The sequence below is a fragment of the Oncorhynchus mykiss genome, chromosome 4, assembly GCF_057628025.1.
Source record: "Oncorhynchus mykiss isolate SJ-2025 chromosome 4, ASM5762802v1, whole genome shotgun sequence".
In the NCBI taxonomy this organism is placed as follows: Eukaryota; Metazoa; Chordata; class Actinopteri; order Salmoniformes; family Salmonidae; genus Oncorhynchus; species Oncorhynchus mykiss.
Window position 1 is genome coordinate 71,276,350 of NC_143025.1, and position 25,335 is coordinate 71,301,684.

At 39.3% G+C, this 25,335-nt stretch overlaps 1 protein-coding gene and 1 pseudogene across 1 annotated transcript in view; both read left to right on the forward strand.

The window, feature by feature from the left end:
• LOC110522328 (very long chain fatty acid elongase 4) overlaps window positions 1–25,335 on the forward strand; it is a 466,463-nt gene that overhangs the window by 18,559 nt on the left and 422,569 nt on the right. The window lies entirely within an intron of this gene.
• Window positions 12,469–25,335, forward strand: part of LOC149984127 (uncharacterized) — a 79,538-nt pseudogene continuing 66,671 nt past the window's right edge.

The following is a 25,335-nucleotide window of genomic DNA, read 5'->3' on the forward strand; positions in this document are numbered from 1 at the left end:
CGGGGTGTGACTAGGGTGGGTCATCTAGGTAATTATATTTCTATGTTGGCTTGGTAATGGTCTCAATCAGATGCAGCTGTTTATCGTTGTCTCTGATTAGGGATCATATTTAGGTAGCCATTGCCCCTTTGTGCTTTGTGGGATCTTGTTTTTGTGTAGTGCATGTGTGCACTGCATTTTCTTCACTTTTCGTTTGTTCGTTTATTTATTTTATTTTGTTTTGTTTTGAGTTTCACATAGTAATAAAAGATGTCGAACCAGATCACGCTGCACTTTCGTCCAGTTATTATGACGATCGTGACAGTGTTCTTTTGTGGGAATTTCAGTACTTCAGCATAACGTTTCCTACAGGTTTCCTTATGGTTCTATTTAAAATGTTGTTCTCGTTGTTCTGTAAACATTAAGAAAAGCTAAAAAATGATGAAACACATAGAAGCACGTTTCTGATAATACTTCAGTTCGTCTGGGGCGCATATTTTATTTGGTTCAAATACTGTCTGCATGCATATCAGTGTCAAAGATAACACATTACACTTGCATTTTCTCAAGAGATGCTGAAAGAAATCATATTTATCCACTTCTGTTTCCGAGCCAAAATTAACATTTGTTATTTTAATTTTACTGCAAGAAATGCATAATTCTGCAGGAGTTCATATTATATCGGCCTACAGTCAGTGTCCAGTTTTCAGTTACTATTCCATTCAACCCATATTAATTTAAATTAGGAATATTCTGTTTATTCATGGATACATGGACTCTCGTGAGCGATATATCAAACGTGTATGTTAACAATTTATACTGAATAAGACCTTAAACAGGATATTAGCTACTCTCCGGAATACTGTGCTCATGTAAATCTGGTCACTGACGCACTCCACTGAGTCACAAAGCAGAGAGATGGGGAGCTTAGCCACAGATCTCTTCTGGAATAACCCTGAGAGATAGGGAGAGAGAGAGAACTAGACTCTTTTGGTACTTTTCTCTGCATAAATTAATGGCATAAGTTGTGCACTCATCATTAATTTATATCACTGAGATAATAGCCTGATTTGAACTTGTTTTGTTTGTTCAAGGTGTGTTTGTATGAGTATGTAGAGTAAGTGTGTGTGTGTATACACTCAAATAAAACTCAGGAAACGGGGATGGATCGGGAACACCTTCAGAAAACCACCCACCAACACGACCAGACAAGCTCTATCCTGGAACCCACAGGGAAAAGGGAAACCAGGAAGACCCAGGAACAGCTGGAGAAGGTCTGTGGAGGCAGAACTTATACTGAAAAAATATATAAACGCAACATGCAACAATTTCAATGATTTTACTGAGTTACAGTTCATATAAGGAAGTCATTCAATTGAAATATATTAATTAGACCCTATTCCATGGATTTCACATGACTGGGAATACAGATATACATCTGTTGGTCACAGATACCTTACAAAAAAGTAGGGCGTGGATCAGGAAACCAGTCAGTATTTGTTGTGACAACCATTTGCCTCATGCAGCGCGGCACATCTCCTTCGCATAGAGTTGATCAGGCTGTTAATTGTGGCCCGTGGAACGTTGTCCCACTCCTTTTCGATGGCTTTGCGAATTTTCTGGATATTGTCGGGAACTAGAATGCGCTGTCGTGCACGTCGATCCAGAGCATGCCAAACATACTCAATGTGTGACATGCCTGGTGAGTATGCAGGCCATGGAGGAACTGGGAAATGTTCAGCTACTAGGAATTGTGTACAGATTCCTGCAACTTGGGGCTGTGCATTATCATGCTGAAACATGAGGTGATAGCAGCGGATGACAGGCACAACAATGGGCCTCAGGATCTCATCACGGTATCTCTGTGTATTCAAATTGCCATTGATAAAATGCAATTCTGTTTGTTGTCCGTAGCTTATGCTTGCCCATGCCATAACCCCACCACCACAATGGGGCACTCTATTTACAACGTGGTCTGCAGTTGTGGTCTGCGGTTGAAGGTACTGCCAAATTCGCTTAAATGACATTGGAGGTGGCTTATGGTAGAGAAATGAACTTCTTCGGGCTAGTGGGCAGTATTCGGAAGTTTGGATGAATAAGGTGCCCAAAGGAAACTGCCTGTTACTCAGGCCCAGAAACTAGGATATGCATATAATTGATAGTATCAGATAGAAAACACTCTAAAGTTTCCAAAACTGTTAAAATAATGTCTGAGTATAACAGAACTGATATGGCAGGCAAAAATCTGAGTACAATCCATCCAGAAATGTTTTTCTTTCAGCTCACCCTTGATTACCATGGGTGTCAATGGGAATATAAAAGGAAGACCTCCCAAATTGCAGCTTCCACTAGATGTACAGTCTTTAGAAAGAGTTTCAGGCTTGTTATTTGAAAAATGAGCTAGAATTTGTATTTTTTCTAAGTGGCTCCCATTTTGGCTGCAGTGTTTGTTGCGCATTCCGGTGAGTGCGTGCACTTCATTATTTATCTCTGGTATTCTCCGTATTACATTTAATCATTTATTTACATATTAGGGCACCTGAGGATTGATTAGGAATGTTGTTTGATATGTTTGAAAGAAGTTTATTAGTAATTTACGGAATTCGATTGTTTGCATTTTGAACGGAGGAAACCGGTGAATTACTGAGTCAAGCACGTCAATGAAACGTACTTTTTTAGGATATAAAGGACTTTATCGAATAAAAGGACCATTTGTTATGTTGCTGGGACCCTTGTGATTGCAACCAGATGAAGATGTTCAAAGGTAAGTGATTTATTTTATCGCTATTTCTGACTTTCTGCCTCTGTTTGGTTGGAAATGTATGTAATGCTTTTGTGAGCGGGGAGCTGTCCTCAGATAATCTCATGGTGTGCTTTCGCCATAAAGCCTTTTTGAAATCTGACAAAGCGTCTAGATTAACAAGAAGTTAAGCTTAACTGATGTATAACACTTGTATTTTCATTCATGTTTAACATTACGATTTTTGTCATTTGAATATGGTGCTCTGCAATTTCACCGGATGTTGGCCAGGTGGAACGGTAGTGTCCCAAGAAGTTTAACATTCAATTATTTGGCAAAAGCTCTAGTGGACATTCCTGCAGTCATTATGCCAGTTGCACGCTCCCTCAACTTGAGACATGTGACATTATGACAGCTCACTCTGACCATTTTACTCACCCTAGCAGGGCTGGTTATGCTGTTTTTATGTTATCCAGAGCGTTGGTGACTAACTGTGCTGCTGTCAACAATTTATTGGTGTTTTTTGCCAACGTTTATAGACACCGGCCATATTCAACGGGTGTTGAGTGTAAATTCGTCAGATATTCTGCTCTATGGCACACTCAGATGAGAGTGTTCTGAAAATGGAGTAGATAGCCAGAGCAAATTTACCAGCTACGTCTATCGACATTTGTTACATTGACATCATGAACATTCTTGTATAGTGGAGTCTTTTGTTTAGACATGTAGCCAGCTAGCTAAACAATTAACCATAATACCAACTCATAATGTTATTACCCTGCATGAATCTGCAGGTGTTTAACCACCAGGTTCAACATTAGCTAGCTAGCTAACATTAGGTTATATTAACTAGCAATGCAAATGTCTCTGAGATATGAATAATATTACTTCACAGATCATACACGTACTGTTAGCTAGCGAGCCAGCCAGCTAACATTAGCTAGATAGCTAACAGTATGCTTTAACTCAAAATGAAAATTTGTTTTTGATAACATTTGAGACGTGTAATATCTGAAAATGTAGCTATCCCCCTCTCTGTCACGGATGCCATGGTTGCCCTTAGTTTAAACATGTAATCCAGAGACAGGTGTTTTATACAACAGCTTTCTGTGTGTTCTCTTTCCGACTCCCTCTGCATACTTGCAATCAAACGGCAGAAATGTCTACATATCCTTTGCTATCATACTCTAATTCCACTGGGCATTGCACTGATTTCAAAACTTGGTCCTCCAGAAAGTGGAGAGCAACACTTTTGCAGTTCTACTAAGTGATATCTTTCAAAACAGCCGCATTAGAAAGGATTACTTATACATACTGACTAGCTGATGTTATAGACAGAAGTGTGCTACTGTACATGGCGGACTAATTCGAACTCATCTCTCGGGCATGTCCAGCTTGCTCATTATTTCCTGCCTTTTTCCGTGGCTAAACCAACTAGGCTCGTAATTTAACAATTTTATTCGTATTTACAGATGGCATACAAGTTTGTATTAAGGCACAGGAAAGTTCACATATTCCAGGAGGCATTTCTGCCAAAAAACACATTTTGATTTAAAAAAATCAGTTCATGTTCAAATGGCTCTCCTGTGAAGTAGTGATGTGCAACATACAGATTGGTTTCCTGAAACGAGTCACATATGCCACACCTGTCAGGTGGATGGATTATCTTGGCAAAGGAGAAATTCTCACTAACAAAGGAGAAATTCTCACTAACAGGGATGTAACAACTTTCTGCCAGAATTTTGAGAGAAATACATTTTTGTTTGTATGGAAAATGTCAAGGATCTTTCATGTCAGCTCATGAAACATGGGACCAAAACTTTGCAAGTTGCGTTTATATTTTTGTTCAGTGTAGATGCAGGATCATCCAGAAGCAGAGAAAACCGCCCAACACCGAGCCCACTGGAGGAAGTTTGTGAATGACCTATGATCCCCAAAAATCAAAAGCATTGAAGTCAAGTAAGTCAACCCAGCACCAGCCTGCTAGTACTCCAGCGTTAGCGATGCTAAATGGAAACCACAGTTATAAAATGAACTAGGCCCGTGGGACCACTAGTCCAAAGTAAACACCTTTTCTTCCATTGACACAGAAAGAGACAGAGGGAGAGGATGGAAGACTGCAGACAGAGCTTGAAAAGAGGGAGGAGGACAAGTCAAGATGTACGCATCCACGCGAAGTGAGTGGATGATGGAGAGTTTATAAAAGGTTGAAACTATGCAGACGTTTTCGCACCGGCATTCTCACAAACTACTCATCTGTCATCACCCCTACAGCTACTGTATAACCAGGGGTGCCTAGATCAAGAGGGAGAGGAAAAGAGAGAAGGAGAGAGAGGAGGAGGTGGGGTAATGTGTTTTATGTAAGCTATGATGAGATAATAAGAGCAATGTTTGTGATGACGTTATCAGGATATGTGATTTCCTCAGCATTGAGACTGACCACAGTGCACTGTAGAATCATCAGACCGCAACCATAGCCCAATAGTGACCAACTTGTGGTCATGCAGGGAAGTCATTGAGAGTGACATCAATCCACTAGAGAACTGACAATCTGGGACACTTATTAAGCAAAAAATAGCCGCAATCGACAGTGCGATAGAGCAGGCCTGACGATTGCAAATGCGATAGAGCAGGCCTAACGAATTGCGATAGAGCAGGTCTAAAGATTGCCTCATAGCCATCTTGAAGTGCTGTAGAATTCACACACACATATTCCCTCTGTACTGTCTGAGTGAGTTAGATTTGATTTGATTCATGTTCTGATACTATAGAGTCATTTATTTCCCACAGGGACCTATTTGAGAGGATGCCATCAACAACACATCCACCAGACAGTGTGTCTGTTTGTGTGTATAAAAACAACTGTGAAGGACCTCAGTGTTACTCTGGACCTTGATCTCTCTTTTGACGAACATGTCAAGAATATTTAATGGCCAGCTTTTTTCCATCTTCGTAACATTTAACATTGCATAAAGCAGAACATGTTTGTCCAAAAATTATGCAGAAAAACTAATCCATGCTTTTGTAACTTCTAGATTAGACTACTGCAATGCTCTACTCTCTGGCTGCCCAGATAAAACACTAAATACACTTCAGTTAGTGCTAAATAGGGCTGCTAGAATCTAGTCTGGAAACCAAAAAATACATCATATTATTTATTATATATTGGTTTCCTGTTAACTTGGGTCAAACTTTCGGGTAGCCTTCCACAAGCTTCCCACAATAAATTGGGTGAATTTTGGCCCATTCCTCCTGACAGAGCTGGTGTAACTGAGTCAGGTTTGTAGGCCTCCTTTCTCGCACATGCATTTTCAGTTCTGCCCCCAAATTTTCTATGGGATTGAGGTCAGGACTTTGTGATGGCCACTCTAATACCTTGACTTTGTTGTCCTTAAGATATTTTGCCACAATTTTGGAAGTATGCTTGGGGTCATTGTCCATTTGGAAGACCAAGCTTTAACTTCCTGACTGATGTCTTGAGATGTTGGTTCAATATATCCACATCATTTTCTATTCTCATGACGCCATCTATTTTGTGAAGTGCACAAGTCCCTCCTGCAGCAAAGCATCCCAACAACATGATGCTGCCACCCCCGCGCTTCATGGTTGGGATGGTGTTCTTTGGCTTGCAAGCCTCCTTCTTTTTCCTCCAAACATAATGATGGTCATTATGGCCAAACAGTTCTGTTTTTGTTTCATCAGACCAGAGGACATTTCTCCAAAAAGTACAGTCTTTGTCCCCATGTGCAGTTGCAAACCATAGTCTGGCTTTTCTATTGCGGTTTTGGAGCAGTGGCTTCTTCCTTGCTGAGTGGCCTTTCAGGTTATGTCGATATAGGACTCGTTTTACTGTGGATATTGATACTTTTGTACCTGTTTCCTCCAGCATCTTCACAAGGTCCTTTGCTGTTGTTCTGGGATTGATTTGCACTTTTCGCACCAAAGTACGTCCATCTCTAGGAGACAGAACGCGTCTCGTTCCTGAGCGGTATGACGGCTGCATGGTCCCATGGTGTTTACACTTGCGTACTATTGTTTGTACAGATGAATGTGGTACCTTCAGGCATTTGGAAATTGCGCCGAAGGATGAACCAGACTTGTGGAGGTCTCCAATTTGTTTTCTGAGGTCTTGGTGGATTTCTTTAGATTTTCCCATGATGTCAAGCAAAGAGGCACTGGGTTTGAAGGTGGGCCTTGAAATACATCCACAGGTACACCTCCAATAGGCTAATTAACATACTTTGAGTCAATCAGAAGCTTCTAAAGCCATGCCATCATTTTCTGGAATTTTCCAAGCTGTTTAAAGGCACAGTCAACTTAGTGTATGTAATCTTCTGACCCACTGGAATTGTGATACAGTGAATTATAAGTGAAATAATCTGTCTGTAAACAATTGTTGGAAAAATGACTTGTGTCATGCACAAAGTAGATGTCCTAACCGAATTGCCAAAACTATAGATTATTAAACAACTTCTTAGGGATAGGGGGCAGAATTCATAAGTTTGGATGACTGAGGTGAACTGCCTGTTACTCCGGCCCAGAAGCTACGATATGCATGGTCATATTTGATTTAAAACACTCTACAGTTTCTAAAACTGTTAAAATAATGTCTGTGATTGTAACAGAACTGATTTGGCAGGCGAAACCCAGAGGACAATCATTCTAGGAATTCTTTTTGAGGTCATTGCATTTTCCAATGCTTTTCTATGGGGAAGCCAAATTATTAGGACCCAGATTGCAGTTTCTATGGCTTCCACTAGATGTCGACAGTCTTTAGAAATTGTTTGAGGTCTTTTAAATTAAGAAGTAGTCATGTTCTTTCTAAGTGTCACTCGGGTGGATTATAGTCTTTTGGTGCGCGTGAATGAGAGCGCTCTCCGTGTTGTTTTTCTCCGGTATTGGAAACAGTTTATTCCGTCTTAAATTTTATCGATTATTTACATTTTAGGGTACCTGAGGTTGGATTAGAAATGTTTGAAATGTTTGGACCAAGTTTACAGGTAACTTATTAGATCCTTTGTAGGCATTTATCGCAGGTTGGAACCGGTGTATTTCTGAATCAAACACGCCAAATAAATAAATAGACAGTTTTGGGATATAAAGAAGGACTTTATCGAACAAAACGACCAATCATTGTGTAACTGAGACATTTGGGATTGCAAAAAGATGAAGATCTTCAAAGGCAAGCGATTTTAATTTATCGCTATTTCTGACTTTCGTGATGCATCTGTTTGGTTGGAAAATGTTTTTCATGTTTTTGTATGCGGGGCGCTGGACTCAGATAATCGCATGGTATGCTTTCGCCGTTAAGCCTTTTTGAAATCTGACAAAGCAGCTGGATTAACAAGATGTTAATCTTTAAACCGTTGTATAACACTTGTATTTTTTATGAATGTTTATTATGACTATTTCTGTATTTTGAATTTGGTGCTCTGCAATTTCACAGGATGTTGTCGAGGTGGGTCGCTAGTGGAACACCTACGCCAGAAAGGTTAACCTCTCTATGGCTCTCGTCGCATCTGGCCAACATCCAGTGAGGTTTGCAGAGAGTCAATTTCAATTACAGAAATGCTCATTATAAAAATTCAGAAAACAAAACATATTTTACATAGGTTTAAAGATTAACTTCTTGTTAAACCAACCAGTGTCATATTTATAAAATGCTTTTTGGCGAAAGCATACCTAGCCCAGAACATACCTAGCCCAGAACATAGCCCAGTTGACAAATTATTACAAACAGTAAGCAGCCAAGCAGAAGCGTTACAAAACTCAGAAATAGAGATACAAATTAATCCCTTACCTTTGATGATCTTCATATGGTGGCAATCAGAAGACATTAATTTACTCAATAAATGTTCCTTTTGTTCAATGAAGTCTCTTTATATCCAAAAACCTCTGTTTTGTTAGCATGTTTTCTTCAGTAATCCACAGGCTCAAACTCATTCAAAACAATCAGACAAAAAAATCAAAATTGTATCCATAAAGTTCATAGAAACATGTCAAACGATGTTTATATTCAATCCTCAGGTTGTTTTTTAGCCTAAATGATCTATAATATTTCAACCGGACAATAACGTCGTCAATGTAAAAGGTAAACAAGAAATGCACATGCGCCTGAAAAAAACTCTGCGTCACGTTAGGGTCCACTCGTTCAGACTGGTCTTATTCCCTCATTTATAAGAATACAAGCCTGAAACGATTTCTAAAGACTGTTGACATCTAGTGGAAGGCATAGGAACTGCAAATGGAGTCCTAAGTCAATGGATACTGTAATGGCATTGAATAGAAAACTACAAAATAAAAATACTTCCTGAATGGATTTTTCTCATGTTTTCGCATGATAAATCAGTTCTGTTTTACTCAGACACTATTTTAACCCTTTTGGAAACTTTAGTGTTTTCTATCCAAATCTACCAGTTAAATGCATATCATATCTTCTGGGCCCGAGTAGCAGGCCGTTTAATTTGGGCATGCTTTTCATCCAAAATTCAGAATGCTGCCCCCTACCCTAGAGAGGTTAACAAGACATTTGTAGAGTGGTTGAAACACTTAGGTTGGAGTCATTAAAACTAGTTTATCTTTACTTCCAATTTCAACTGTACATGTACACACTTTTTTTAGAATATACCTTTAATTTTCCCTGCAAACCCTTTCACCCCTCCCACAATTGGAGTAAACTAATAAACAATAACACTTAGGCTTCTGCCTTCAGTTTATACACATTTTACAGACACAATCTATTTTACAGTAGTTATATGTTGATTGTATTTAGTCCTTTCTCTTTTTCTGGTGTCCATCCAGTTTGATTTCTATTTGTAACTGTGCTATTTCACAACATTTCTGAACCTATTTACATTTTACATTGGTTATCTTGTTATTAGTCCCACCCTTCAGCTCCATTCAAACCCTCCCATCTATCTCTTAACACCATTCATTTTGGATTTCTATTTGCCATATATTTTTCAACTGTGCTGTGATGCTTCACCAAAGTACTGAACCTTTCTATTCTCATAGCTTCTACAACAGACTGTAAATTAAAAATAAACATTTTTGCTAAAATAATTATTATATTAGTGGTTGATTGACTATGAATTTTCAAATCACCCAGTATTGCTATTTGCAGCGTTAGTTCTAGGTAAATGTTGCAATCATACAGCCATTCCTGGACTTGTGACCAAAAACGAGCTTCATATGGACGTTACCAAAATAAATGATCTAATGACGGCCTCCTCGCAGCAAAATCTGCAGAGCTGGGAATATTGTATCCCCATATAGATAACATTATATTGGTAGCAAGAAGTTTGTATAGTAATCTGCCGTTGTTTTGCGTATCAATTCATAAACCATGTGCCATGGAATCGGTACATTGAAAATCTCTTCCCAACTATTTTGCAATTTATATGGCACAGATGTCAAATTGTTGGTCCTTAAATGAAATTAGGATATGTTTTTATTTATCACAATTTTCTTTAACCATTTATAGTCTTTAATGCAGGAACGACAGACAAGATCCTTACTTTTTCCTCCTTCTACTTGCCTCTTCCATTTTTGTGCTATTGCTGCAATTAGTTAGTTGTGATTTTGGGTAGAGCAGACATTTCCATGTCCGTGTTAGCTGCATGTATGACATAACTCCACCAGTCCTATTTATGGTATCATTTGAGTTTAACCAAAATATTTGTTTTATTATTTGTTCTGTCTTTTCAGGTAGATTAAACTGAAATTGCAACCAACTTTCTAAGGCTTGTTTAAAAAATATATTTCGGGGATGATTTCGTTTTCAAATAACCGAAAGTGAGCAGTTGTAATCTGAATAAAGGGAAAAAGGCCATTCTTGAAAATGGGGTGGGACATTCTTACTAATTTACAAGAGATTTAAGTACAACTTTTGTATGACTGATGCCTTTAGTGTGAGGTCTATTGCTTTAATATTGTTAGGGTTTTCTTCCGATGAAGGAGAGGCGGACCAAAACGCAGCATGGTTTCTATTCATGGTGCTTTAATAAAGACTCTACACATGAACAAACTAACAAACCAATAAACGTAACGTGAAAACCTAACAGCCTATACTGGTGCACAAACAGAGACAGGAACAATCACCCACGAAACACTCAAAGAATATGGCTGCCTAAATATGGTTCCCAATCAGAGACAACGATAAACACCTGTCTCTGATTGAGAACCACTTCAGGCAACCATAGACTTTTCTAAACAACCCCACTATACCACAATCCCATACCTACAACAAACCCCTAGACAAAACACACCACATAAATAACCCATGTCACACCCTGGCCTGACCAAAATAATAAAGAAAACACAAAATACTAAGACCAGGGCGTGACAAATATTTAATCATTTCTGCCCTCCAAATTCATGTTCGTTATATTAATAGGCCCTTTTAATTTTGTCTGGCAAGCCATTCCAAATAAAATTGAATATTTTGTGTTCATTTAATTTAAAAAGCAGGTCACTAGGTGTAGGCAAAACCATAAGCAAATAGGTAAACTGTGATGACTAAAGAGTTAATCAGGGTGATTTTTCCACAAATAGACAGGTTTTTTCCTTTCCATGGAGCAAGATCTTATCTACTTTTGCTAACTTTCTATAAAAATGTATTGGGGTGAGATCATGTCTTTCTTTTGGTATTTGTACACTGAGTATGTCCACATTCCCGTCAGACCATTTTGTTGGTAAACTACATGGTAATGTAAACGTCAAAAAAATGTGTGATCCAATTCAAGACACGCCCCCAAGTGAGGTCAGAGAGTGTTTCAGCCTGACAGAACCGCCCCTCTCGAACAAACTGCATAAATGATGGGTAACGAAATTAACATATCAGACCAGAGAGAGGTACAGATGCAGCGCACATTTAAAGTGGTTTGAACTCAATCAAAACAAAAGGTAGAGATGATAAAGTCACCTCCCGGACAATTGCAGGTAAGGCTGATTAGCTGTTCTAAGTAAAGTATCTAGAAAATTGAATTGATGTGGGACCATTCTACTACTCGGCTCAAACCACCGCAGTACACTACTCTCATCACCCCACTGGGAGCCATCGACACGGATGGCTAGCCTATCTTCAAAGACGCATCTTGCAGAGCGAATGGAAGTAGAATTAACTCTGTAGTTCTGTTCAGGACTACTCGACAAGTCCACAGATACCGGACAACTGCAAAGCAGAACAACTGTAGAAGAAGGGTGGGAACCCCTTTTGGACAATAAGAGCATTACAAGCGTGCCGCAAAAAGTCCCAACCCCTTTTCCAATGTGGCCCGGTTCAGAGCGATACACAGCAAACCAAGGCATTTTCACGTAATTACACAGTAAAATCACAATCACAATTCACTGTGTCAAAAGTGATCGACTCCCATAGAGTTGTTTCAGCAACTGGCAGTGCCAATGACCCCTAGTGTCAGTGCTGATAACTGGTGTTAATTGCTAAGGTATAACGTTTTACTCTATTATTGTAGACTTACTCGGTAAGTGTAAAAATCAACACTACCCCGCCCATAAATTCAGTTTCTGCGTTCAAATTTCCTCTTGTTGGATCAACAAAATCCAAATTTGTACCACACAAAGGTTAGTTTTAAACAACGATTTCACTGATTTTATTTAGCTATTTTCATTTCAATACTTGCTTGTCAGACTACAGTTTAACATAAAAAGTCTAACAGTTTTGATTGTGTGTGTGCAGCTATGTTAGAGTTACTTACTTAGCCTCATGCTAGTTTGTTCTCCTTTATTTCAGCTGTATATATTGAGGACTAATCTGATTAAGGTGAGTTGATTATTTAGCCATATTATAACTGCATTTTCAACTTGTGGGTGATGCTTATAGATAAATATTGTGGCCATTGCATCGGCAGCTAGCTAGTCTAGCTAACTGCGTTTCCCACTCGCTTTACCACCAGTTCATTTTGGTGGTCTTGTAAGACTCGTCCTAGAACATGACAACATAATATAGTTAATAGCTAGAATTATGAGTGTATTTTACTGGACTAATTAGGCCGTGTCTATATTTCGGGACAGTGAATGTGAGTTGAATAGTCTGTTTTCTGTAGTTTGTTTGTAGTTGTCCTTATATAATGTGTTATGATTGAAATACAAATGTCATTTTTTTTCATCCATTTTGGCCTTATCTAGTACCATTAACTGCTTTCAGACCTAGTCATGTTGATCAGGGTGAAATTCAATGGTGAACAAAAATATCTAAAGATCATTGACCTGACACTGGAAATCCTTTTGATTGGAGGTAAACGCTTAATTTGTGATTGGACATAAATATTCTATTTTTTTCATACATTTACGAGTCAGTCTGATTACTCTTATTACGTTGCAATTCTAATTGTAGGTTGTTGTTTTAATGTTTGTCACAGCTTTCCTGACATTTGAGATCCCACTTACTAGCTTATCAGAGGTAAATCTGTATAACGGGTCTGGAACTGAAGTTGATGGGAATGTGTTTGAAGAGGTGGTGAAACAGCTAGATCTTGATGTTTTCAAGCTCACACTGAGCAATGATGCTAAAGATATGTGCTGGTTTTCAAGTCTTGGTTACTTGTGACATCACTTTCAATATAACCCTACATTTGACATGCCTGTATTGTCATCTTTGTGTATTTCAGAATCTTCCTTGATGAGTCCTGTCTCTGCCAGTTCTGTGATGGGTGGTTCAGACCATAAGTCGGATGATACAATCATTTTAAGCGAGGATGGAAGCCCGTCACGAAAGCGTCAAAGATCTGATGACGAAGCAAAAAATGTACATTTGTAATTAATTCTTCAATTCACTTGCCATCAAATGGATATATCACTGCTGTTTTTATTTTATTTTTTACAGCTAATAGAGAGCATACTTATTAAAAAGCCGAGTGGAGAGGTTGACATCAAGGAATATCCCAAAACTAAAAGCCTAACTGACTGCACCAGACGAAAGATGATCAAAATTATTGTTTCAGCGATGACAGAAACTCACAAGTAAGTTTAAGGAAAGATTCACAATGAAAATTGTTGAGCATTACTTGCACCCATATCAGATGAATGTAAAAAATTAATTCTGTATCAGTATTTCAGTCACATAATTGGTTAGGCTACCGCTAACCATCCACTGCTATTGGTAAAATACTTCTCTTGTATCAAACTAGGGCATGATACTGATACAAATAATCACTCCTGGTATTTAGCTAAACATAACATTATATTCTTGTCAGGACATCACCACCACGCAGTGTGAGAGAAACGTTTGCACAAGGCATCGTCTCCTTGTTCCTATACGTGAAGGATCCCTACACTGCAAATTGATATGTAAGTATACAGTTGAAGTCAGAAGTTTACATACACTTAGGTTGGAGTCATTTAAACTCATTTTGTAACCACTCCACAAATTTCTTGTTAACAAAATATAGTTTTGGCAAGTCGGTTAGGACATCTACTTTGTGCATGACAAGTAATTTTTTGAAAAATTGTTTACAGACAGATTATTTCACTTATCACAATTCCAGTGGGTCAGAAGTTTAAATACACTAAGTTGACTTTGCCTTTAAACAACTTGGAAAATTCCAGAAAATTATGTCATGGCTTTAGAAGTTTCTGATTGGCTAATTGACATAATTTGAGTCAATTGGAGGTGTACCTGTGGATGTATTTCAAGGCTTACCTTCAAACTCAGTGCCTCTTTGCTTGACATCATGGCAAAATCCAAAGAAATCAGCCAATACTTCAGAAAAACAATTGGAGACCTCCACACGTCTGGTTCATCCCTGGGAGCATTTTCCAAACACCTGAAGGTACCACATCCATCTGGACCAACAATAGTACGCAAGTATAAACACCATGGGACCACGCAGCCGTCATACCGCTTAGGAAGGAAACACGTTCTGTCTCCTAGGGATGAACGTACTTTGGTGCGAAAAGTGCAAATCAATCCCAGAACAACAACAAAGGACCTTGTGAAGATGCTGGAGGAAACAGGTACAAAAGTATCTATATCCACAGTAAAACGAGTTCTATATCGACATAACCTGAAAGGCCGCTCAGCAAGGAAGAAGCCATTGCTACAAACCGCCATAAAAAAGTCAGACTACGGTTTGCAACTGAAAATGGGGACAAAGATCGTACTTGTTGGAGAAATGTCCTCTGGTCTGATGAAACAAAAATAGAACTGTTTGGCCATAATGACCATTATGTTTGGAGGGAAAAGGGGGAGGCTTGCAAGCCGAAGATCACCATCCCAACCCTGAAGCACAGGGGTTGCAGCATCTTGTTGTTGGGGTGCTTTGCTGCAGGAGGGACTGGTGCACTTCACAAAATAGATTGCATCATGAGGAAAGAAAATTTATGTGGATATATTGAAGCAACATCTCAAGACATCAGTCAGGAAGTTAAAGCTTGGTTGCAAATGGGTCTTCCAAATGGACAATGACCCCAAACATACTTCCAAAGTTGTGGCAAAATGTCTTAAGGGCAACAAAGTCAAGGTATCAGAGTGGCCATCACAAAGCCCTGACCTCAATCCTATAGAAAATATGTGGGTAGAACTGAAAAAGCATGTGTAAGCAAGGAGGCCTACAAACCTGACTCATTTACACGAGCTCTGTCAGGAGGAATGGACCAAAATTCAACCAACTTATTGTGGGAAGCTTGTGGAAGGCTACCTGAAAGGTTTGACCCAAGTTAAACAATTTAAAGGCAATGGTATCAAATACTAATTGAATATATTTAAACTTCTGACGCACTGGGAATGTGATGAAAGAAATAAAAGCTGAAATAAATCATATTATTTGGACATTTCACATTCTTAAAATTAAGTGGTGATCATAATTACCTAAAACAGGTAATTTTTACTAGGATTAAATGTCAGGAATTGTGAAAAACTGAGTTTAAATGTATTTGGCTAAGGTCTATGTAAACTTCTGACTTCAACTGTATATTACAACTGATAAATGGCATCTGTGTTTAATTTGTCTGGTATGGTATCTGAGAAAATGGGACTTGGTTATTTGTTTTTTCATTCAAGATTAGTAAAAATGTTCATTTTCTTTAGAAACATTATTACAACCATAATAGTGGAGAAGGGTACCTCTCGTATAGAATCAAAACCATTCAGAGGAATTTGGCTTCATCAGAGAAACGGCCCACTGAACTATACTCTGGAGGGCTAACTGCTGAGAGGGAGTCCAATCAATCCACTTTGGTTATCCTGAGTGAAGATCAGCGCAGAGAGGCCATTTCTCTTATGAAGAATTCTTCTGATAAAGAAACAGTCAAACAGAAGATGCAAATCATTTGAGTACAGGAAGAAGATGACCCACGACACGGGTAAATGCTCTACCATCCTTTTTTTTTTACCATCGTTTTTGTCATCTTCAGGCAGGAACCAGTATCAAGGAGCACCTTGATGCGATTGACCAGAGCTGCCAGCCATATCTTTTTGCAGTCGGGACCAGGAAGAGCAGAATCCATGTTTACTTCTTCACCCTGGACAAGCAAGCCTTGATGTGCAAGTTAACGAGCACTCTTGGTGCCCTCGATGAGCTTTTAAAGACTCGTTGTTTTTGGTACTGCTTACAATACAATGCTGCGCAACATGCACACCTTCATACAGACAATTGTGTACAACAGACAATAGGAAGGTTATGGAGACTCCAAGGGTTGCTGAGCTCAGAGCTAGACTCCTGCACTAATGCCAATTAGGTTATGATGATATATTTTGTTTGCCATGCTAGTCATGGAAGTACCAACTTGCTCGTGAGGTGTGCCCTGGTAAAATCTTACACTAAAATCTGGTCAAGCAAATTGTTATCGTGTATTTGGTACATTTTCAGGGTTTAGGAAGCATTTGAACAGGGCACAATCCGGAGACTGGATAATTTTGTTAAACACTAAGTTGGATGTTAATACGGCCAAGTAATGCTGATTTTCCTTCAAATTCTAGTTGTAACAAGAACTCATATGTGTGCATTTGCTATTGCACAACTACAGGCTGCAGGTGTAGGTCTGACGACTGTAAATAGTTGTGTATCTTCCATGGAAGAAGCAGTTCAAGAGATACAGGGTCAAGCTAAAGTGACCGCTCGCACATGTATATCTTCAAAAGACACAGAAACTGTCAGAAAAATCCAACATTATTTTCAGGGTACTGAAAATCCTTTCACGTTGTTGAAATCGGTATCAAATCGACACCATCCTCAACACCCTAGCAATCCACAAGCCTACTAGCCGGTGCTCACGTTGGCCCTAGTAGACGCTATAGATTCCACATTTCACCTGGTCCAAGTGTCATCTGGTACCTGTAGAATCGACGACACCTGGTGTATTCCATAAGAGAAGCTCCTCTCTCTCTCTCTGTCTCTTGTCTCTGTCCTCTGTGTTAGTTTTGACAATAGAAGAAACACAACTACTGGAACTTATGATCAAATAGTCAGAACTGATACATTTTCTTACGTTCCAATTCTCCAGACATTGCAGTACATTTTGAATAACACAAACACAAGTGGCATGTTTAACTCGGGGCACAATTTTAAAGATGGCGTTTACTTTGATTTGGAAGCTGGACTATATATGAAGAGACGTCCTCTCTTTTCTAAAGAGGAAAATGTATTGAAAATTCAACTCTTTTATGATGACTTTGAGACTGCTAATTCATTGGGATTCAAAAAGGGTATTCACAAGTTGGGAGGTATTTTACCCCAAAGTTGAATTACATTTTGGTAAATATTCACTTCTTTGCACTCTTCCATACCCAGGACCTTAACTTATGTATTTGATTCCATTCTTGAGGTAATAGTAAGTGATTTGAGTTTTTTGAGACTGAAGGTATTGAAGTTCCCTTCTTCAGTGGTCGTATACATGGCATTATTGTCCAGGTAACTGGAGATATTCTTGGTATACATTGTCTGTTTGGTTTTGTGGAATCATTTAGTGCTCGTTATTGTGGCCGTTTTTGCCTCACTGAGAAAGTAGATTTTCAAACTGTGACCTCTGAGGATGACCCAAGAGGGACTTTACGAACAAAACACATGCACCCAGACCATTGTCAAACTATTCAGTCAAACCCAACACTACCTCATGTGTACGGTGTGATGCATGCTAGCTTATTGAACTCTCTGCAGTACTTCAATACTACAGACAATTTTTCTGTTGATATAATGCATGAGTTTCACAATTTGATGTAAAACTTGTGTTACACTATATACAAGCCAACTTTGAGACTGCTAAAAATGTGTACGGTAGAGTTAATTCATTTAATTATGGCTACACAGAGAGCAGGAATTGTCCACCTGCTGTCAAATTGGATGATGGGAGCAATGATTTGGGTCTTAAATGCTATTCGGTCTTGGTGTCTTCTCCGTAATTCGCCATTGATATTTGGTGATCGGGTACAGAAAGAGTATAAATACTGGCACCTGCTTCTGTCACTACTACATGTTGTAAATATTGTGTTTTCTCCTATATGAACAGAGTGCATGACTATCTATCTAAAGCACTTCATTGCTGACATCATAGGTTGTTCAAGAATTTGTTTCCTGATAGAAATATGTTACCAAAACACCACTTCATGATACATTATCCTCATTGTATAAGGAATATGGGGTCCATTCTTCACACATGGTGCATGCGCTACGAGGCAAAACAAAAGTTCTTTAAAAAGCAACTGAAGAGTTTTTAGAATGTCACTATGACCTTAGCCAAGACACACCAAAATGACATGGCACATAACTGGGAAACGCCGGGATAGACGAGATAAAGGTCCAGGAAAGATGTCAAGGCTCAATGACCTGAAAGAAGGCCATAAGTTGAATGTCTCAGTGTACACACACGTTTTGTCAGTTATATGGGTAAAGCACCATGGTACAGCATATCGTCTTGATTTGGTCATATGTGGTGAAGTAGTCATTGAAATGCTAGTATTTTCAAAATTAAGGCTATTCTGAAAAATGCTTTTGAAACCTTGTGTTTTGATCATTTGCATGCATTTAAAGTTGTTTTGAAGCTAGGTCCACCATGCAAACTATTTCATGTAAATCACATGTACCACAAACCTTTTGATTTGTTCATGTTATACAGAGCAAAGGATTTTTTGACTACATTGTCTCCTACTGTCGCTTGATACAGTGACATTTTTGTCTCATCTGACCAGAGTACCTTCTTCCATATGTTTGGGGAGTCTCCCACATCTCTTTTGGCGAACACCAAACGTGTTTACTTATTTTTTTTTTTAAGCAATGACTTTGCTGGCCACTATTCCGTAAAGCCCAGCTCTGTGAAGTGTACAGCTTAGTGGTCCTACGGACAGATACTCCCATCTTTGCAGCTCCTTCAAGGTTATCTTTGGTCTCTTTGTTGCCTCTCTGATTAATGCCCTTCTTGCCTGGTCCGTGAGTTTTAGTGGGCGGCCCTCTTGGCAGGTTTGTTGTGGTGCCATATTCTTTCCATTTTATAATAATGGATTTAATGGTGCTCCGTGGGATGTTCAAAGTATTGGATATTTTTTTATAACCAAACACTGATCTATACTTCTCAGTAACTTTGTCTCTTGCCTGTTTGGAGAGCTCCTTTTTCTTCATAGTGCTGCTTGCTTTGCGGTGCCCCTTGCTTAGTGGTGTTGCAGACTCTGGGACCTTTCAGAACAGGTGTGTGTCTATATATACACTGAGATCATGTGACAGATCATGTGACACTTAGACTGCACACAGGTCAACTGTATTTAACCTCTCTGGGATATGTGGGACGGTAGCATCCCACCTCGCCAACAGCCAGTGAAATTGCAGGGCGCCAAATTCAAAACAACAGACATCCCATAATTAAAATTCCTCAAACATACAAGTATTTTACACCATTTTAAAGATAAACTTGTTGTAAATCCAGCCACAGTGTCCAATTTCAAAAAGGCTTTACAACGAAAGCACACCAAACGATTATGTTAGGTCAGTACCTAGTCACAGAAAAACACAGCCATTTTTCCAGCCTAAGAGAGGAGTCCAAAAAGCGGAAATAGAGAGTAAATTAATCACTAACCTTTGATCTTCATTAGATGACACTCATAGGACTTCATGTCACACAATACATGTATGTTTTGTTCGATAAAGTACATATTTATATCCAAAGATCTCAGTTTACATTGGCGCGTTATATTCAGTAGTTCCAAAACATCCGGTGATTTTGCAGAGAGCCACATCAATTTACAGAAATACTCATAATAAACATTGCTAAAAGATACAAGTGTTATGCATGGAATTTTAGATCCACTTCTCCTTAATGCAACTGCTGTGTCAGATTTCAAAAAAACTTTACGGAATAAGCAAACCATACGAAAATCTGAGTACGGCGCTCAGACACAAAACAAGCCATGCAGATACCCGCCATGTTGTGGAGTCAACAGTAGTCAGAAAAAGTATTATAAATATTCACTTACCTTTGATTATCTTCATCAGAATGCACTCCCAGGAATCCCAGTTCCACAATAAATGTTTGTTTTGTTAGATAAAGTCCATAATTTATGTCCAAATACCTCCTTTTTGTTCGCGCGTTTAGTACACAATCCAAACTCACGAGGTGCGGGCAAGTCCAGGCGAAAGTTCAGATAAAGTCATCTTACAGTTTGTAGAAACATCAGCAAATTAAGTATAGAATCAATCTTTAGGATGTTTTTATCATTAATGTTTCAACCAGAGAATTCCTTTTTCTGTAGAACTGCAATGGAACGCAGCTAACTCTCACGTGAGCGCGCGTGATCAGCTCATGCCACTTTGGCAGACCCCTGACTCAATCAGCTCTCATTCCCCCCTCCTTCACAGTAGAAGCCTCAAACGAGGTTCTAAAGACGGTTGACATCTTGTGGAAGCCTTAGAAAGTGCAATATGACCCCATATTTGATAGGCAATGACGTGAAAAACTACAAACCTCATATTTCCCACTTCCTGTCTGGATTTCGTCTCAGGTTTTTGCCTGCCATATGAGTTCTGTTATACTCACAGACATCATTCAAACAGTTTTATAAACTTCAGGGTGTTTTCTATCCGAATAATATGCATATATTAGCAACTGGGCCTGAGTAGCAGGTAGTTTACTCTGGGCACCTTATTCATCCAAGCTACTCAATACTGTCCCCCAGTCCCAAAGAAGTTAACTAATTATGTGACTTCTGAAGGTAATTGGTTGCACCAGATCTTATTTTGGGGCTTCATAGCACCCACCACTTTTCAGTTCATTTTTTCAAACAAGTCCTTTTTTTCATTTCACTTCAACAATTTGGACTATTTTGTGTATGTCCATTACATGAAATCCTGAAATTTTAAATGACAGGTTGTAATGCAACAAAAAAAATACCAAGGGGGGTGAATATTTTTGCAAGGCACTGTAGTAGTAAATCTTACTACTAGTATAAATGTTTCTGACTCATATCGATGCCACAGTCCGTTTTCAAAGGGTTTAGTTGATTTTTAGGGGCAGTTAAAGACTACACAGAGGTGACCTACAAATAACCTCACTGCTCCAGCAACCACTAATCAACATGCAGGAAATCAACATTCCAATCTATCAACCTATCATCGAGCATAAGCTTTCCATCGATTCAAAAGTAACAGAGAAGAAAATGTTGTCACGCCAGGACATACAATTGCAGCATTCCACGTTTAGGAACTGATGAATGTGGTGTTTCTTATTGTTTTTGAGGTAAATCAGGTCAACAGGATGGAGTAACCTCACATACTGCAATCAACCACAAATGTTTTTTAGAGAAACCCAATCACAACCAACTCAGCGGGCAGTTTTCAAACTGGCAGCCTCTTGTTTTTCTCTCTTCCTTTGAAAGAAGCTCAGGCTGCATGTGAGAATAAACCCCTGGGGTGAGGATGTGAACCCTTCAACCTATACATAGGCACACACACAACACAAAAACACCACACACATGCACACACTAGCCATAGTAAACTACTGAGGTGAGCCGCATTAAGCTTCTGCTCCTCCACCCTGACCACCGTGTGTGTGTGTGTGTGTGTGTGTGTGTGTGTGTGTGTGTGTGTGTGTGTGAAATGCCGATTCAGGCAGTGGTGGCTAACTAACCATAACGTAGTTGTAACTGCAGTTAGGCCTAATGCCAATTAACCACAAGACAGGCATATATCCATGTCTAATGCTAAGTTAAATGTTTGTCTGATACCAATTTGTTCTGGTAAATATAAGGTATCTTACAGCAAGTACGGTGAGTTCTTGTTCCATGGGGTCAAAGATCATGTTCTATGCTGCTGTTACAATGACAATTCTCACACAGAAAGAGAAGAGAACCGCCTTGATGAAACTCTTGCCAGAGAGAGCCAGACAAATTAAGGGAACATGAGAGAGAGAGAGAGACGAGGAAAAGAAAGGAAGGAATCAAAGAAAACACAGTCGCTCACAGGTGGAGGGAGCCCACTGGTCACCGATGTCAATTCAACGTCTATTCCACGTTGGTTACACGCCATTTCGTTGAAATGACATGGAAACAACGTTGATTCAACCAGTGTGGGCCCATTGGGAGAGAACAAAAGAGTGATGTGGAAAAGTCTACTGGGACTTGCTATTGATGGGAGAGAGGAGGTGGTGGGGTTCTGGGTTTGTTTGTGTGCGTGCGTGCGTGCGTGGCTGTCATGCCTGCTGTCCCTCTATGCGGGTCTGTAGAGAGTGAGGGAGGTAAGGGATGAGGGAACCTTGTTGACACACAAAAGACAGTGATTATTGTCACCTGGGGCAAGACCGTATGCCAAAACACGCATGTGACATAGAGTAGATAAGAGGTAAGACTCAGAACATACATACATACAGTCCAGTCCCTATGCGTGTGTGTTTGTGTGAGTGTGAAAGCAGAGGAAAATGTTAGGGAACAACTGGGCCTCAAGAGACAGTGATCCTCCTCTGATTAGATTTCTTTCTCATTACATTCTCCCCTCAATCTTAACCCAATCTCCAAATAAAACGCCATGGCTTGATGTTTTAATTACTCCATCTGCTGCCGTATCTTAGCTGTCAGTTAAACTCCTGAAAAAGTTTAACAAAAACATAAGTTTAGGCATTAATTCTGAATGGTTAAGGTTAGGGTTAAGGTTAGGGACAGGTTTGAACTTAAGTTAATTCATTCATTCCAAGTGGTTAAGTTAAGTGTTAAGATTAGGGAAAGATTACAAATAATAAAACACACAACCCTCAATGCCGGAGTCTGCGGCTTAAACACCCATCCCCATCCACAACACCCTAGCAATCCACAAGCCTACTAGAAGGTGCTCACGTTGGCCCTAGTAGACGCTATAGATTCCACATTTCACCACAGGTCATCTGGTACCTGCAGAATCGACTCCTCTTGGTGTATTCCATAAGAGAAGCTCCTCTCTCTTTTTAGGAAGAGTCAATATTGACCCGTAGTCAGGCGGCAGAGCCTCAGATCTAATGTACAACTAGTGAGAAGGGGAGCGAGTAGAGACAGGAGGAAGAGGAAGGGGAAGACAATGAGGAGGAGAACAAGGAGGAAGAGAGGGAGGGGGTGGTAGGGTAGGTATGGGAGGATGATACTGGATGAATAGAGATGGGGTTGTGAGGGTGCCTATAGATGGGGGTGAAGAGAGAGGGATGAGAGAAGGGTGAGGAGAGAGGGAATAGAGAAGGGTGAGGGGTGAGGAGAAAAGGATGACAGTGAAGGTCACTGAAGCTCTGCAGGAGGTTGGGAACCAATTAACCTTGTTCTCTCTCTTTCTCTCTCCTCTTCTTATCAAATTAAAGAAAATTGTATTTGTCACATGCGCCGAATACAACAGGTGTTGTACAGTGAATGCTTACTTACAAGCCCTTAAAACTTCTTATGGCTGCAGAGGCAGTATTGAGTAGGTTGGATGAAAGGTGCCCAGAAAAAAACGGCCTGATCCTCAGTCCCAGTTGCTGATATATGCATATTATTATTAGTATTGGATAGAAAACACTCTGAAGTTTCTAAAACTGTTAAAATGATGTCTGTGAGAATAACAAAACTCATATAGCAGGCAAAAACCAGAGAAGAAATCCAAACAGGAAATGGGAAATCTGAGGTTGGTCGATTTTCAACCCAGCCCCTATTGAATACACAGTGGGATATGAATTTCCTAGGGCTTCCACTAGATGTCAACCATCTTTAGAAACTTGAATGAGGCTTCTACTGTGTTGTGGAGCCAGAAGGGAGCTATTTGAGTCAGTGGTCTTGGAGAGAGCCAGGTCCTGGTCAAGCGCATTTCACATGATAGCGACCTGCGTTCCATTGCTTCTCTACAGACATAGGAATTCTCCGGTTGGAACGTTATTGAAGATTTATGATAACAACATCCTAAAGATTGATTCTATTCTTAGTTTGACAAGTTTCTTCGACCTGTAATATAACTTTTTGAATTTTTCGTCCGACGTCCGGCTGGACCTGCACGAGCGTTTGGATTTTTGTACAAAACGCGCTCACAAAAGTAGCTACTTGGACATAAATAATGGACATTATCGAACAAATCAAGCATTTATTGTGGTACTGCGATTCCTGGGAGTGCATTCTGATGAAGATCATCAAAGGTATGGGAATATTTATAATGTTAATTCTGATTTCTGTTGACTCCATGGAGGATTTAAAAAAAAAATGTCTGAGCGCCGTCTGGTTAGCTTAATCCTTAAAGTTTTTTTGAAATCTGACACAGCGGTTGCATTAAGGAGAGGTATATCTATATTTCCATGTCTAAGAATTGTATTTTAATCAACATTTATAATGAGTATTTCTGTAAAATGTTGTGGCTCTCTGCAATATCACCAGATATTTTTGGAACTAGTGAACGTAACGCGCCAATTTATACTGCAATTTTTTTAATATAAATATGCACTTTATCGAACAAAACATACATGTATTGTGTAACATGAAGTCATATGAGTGTCATCTGATGAAGATCATCAAAGGTTAGTAATTAATGTTCTCTCTATTTCTGCTTTTTGTAACTCCTCTCTTTTGCTGGAAAAATGGCTGGGTTTTTCTGTGAATTGGTCGTCACCTAAGATAATTGTTTGTGGTGCTTTCGCTGTAAAGCCTATTTGAAATCGGATACTGTGGTGGGATTAACAACAAGATTACCTTTCAAACGGTATAAAATACATGTACAGTATGTTCGAGGAATTTTAATTATGAGATTTCTGTTGTTTTGAATTTGGCGCCCTGCACTTTCACTGGCTGTTGTCATATCGATCCCGTTAACGGGATTGCATCCCTAAGAAGTATTTAACCAACAATGCAATTTTAATGTAGCCTGGTAAAAGTAAACCCAGCACAGGACAAACTAATTTGGTGTTGTTTCTTCTGTCAAAACTTAAATTTAAATAGGATAATGTTGAAGGGAAATCATTGCAAGGTGAATCGCCATAAACTAAAGTTCAGTCTAAATCACAGCCAAGTGAAATACATTTGTTAGTGAAGTGCATAAAAAATACAAGAAATTCTGAAACGGTAGTGGTTTTGCTTTCTATAGATTGGACTTTCTAACGTGTCAAATATCTGAGTACAAGATGTCCATGAACAAAATGAGATTGTGCATGAAAAACAAAACATACATTTCGTCAAAAAAACAATATGAATACTTACTGTCCACGTG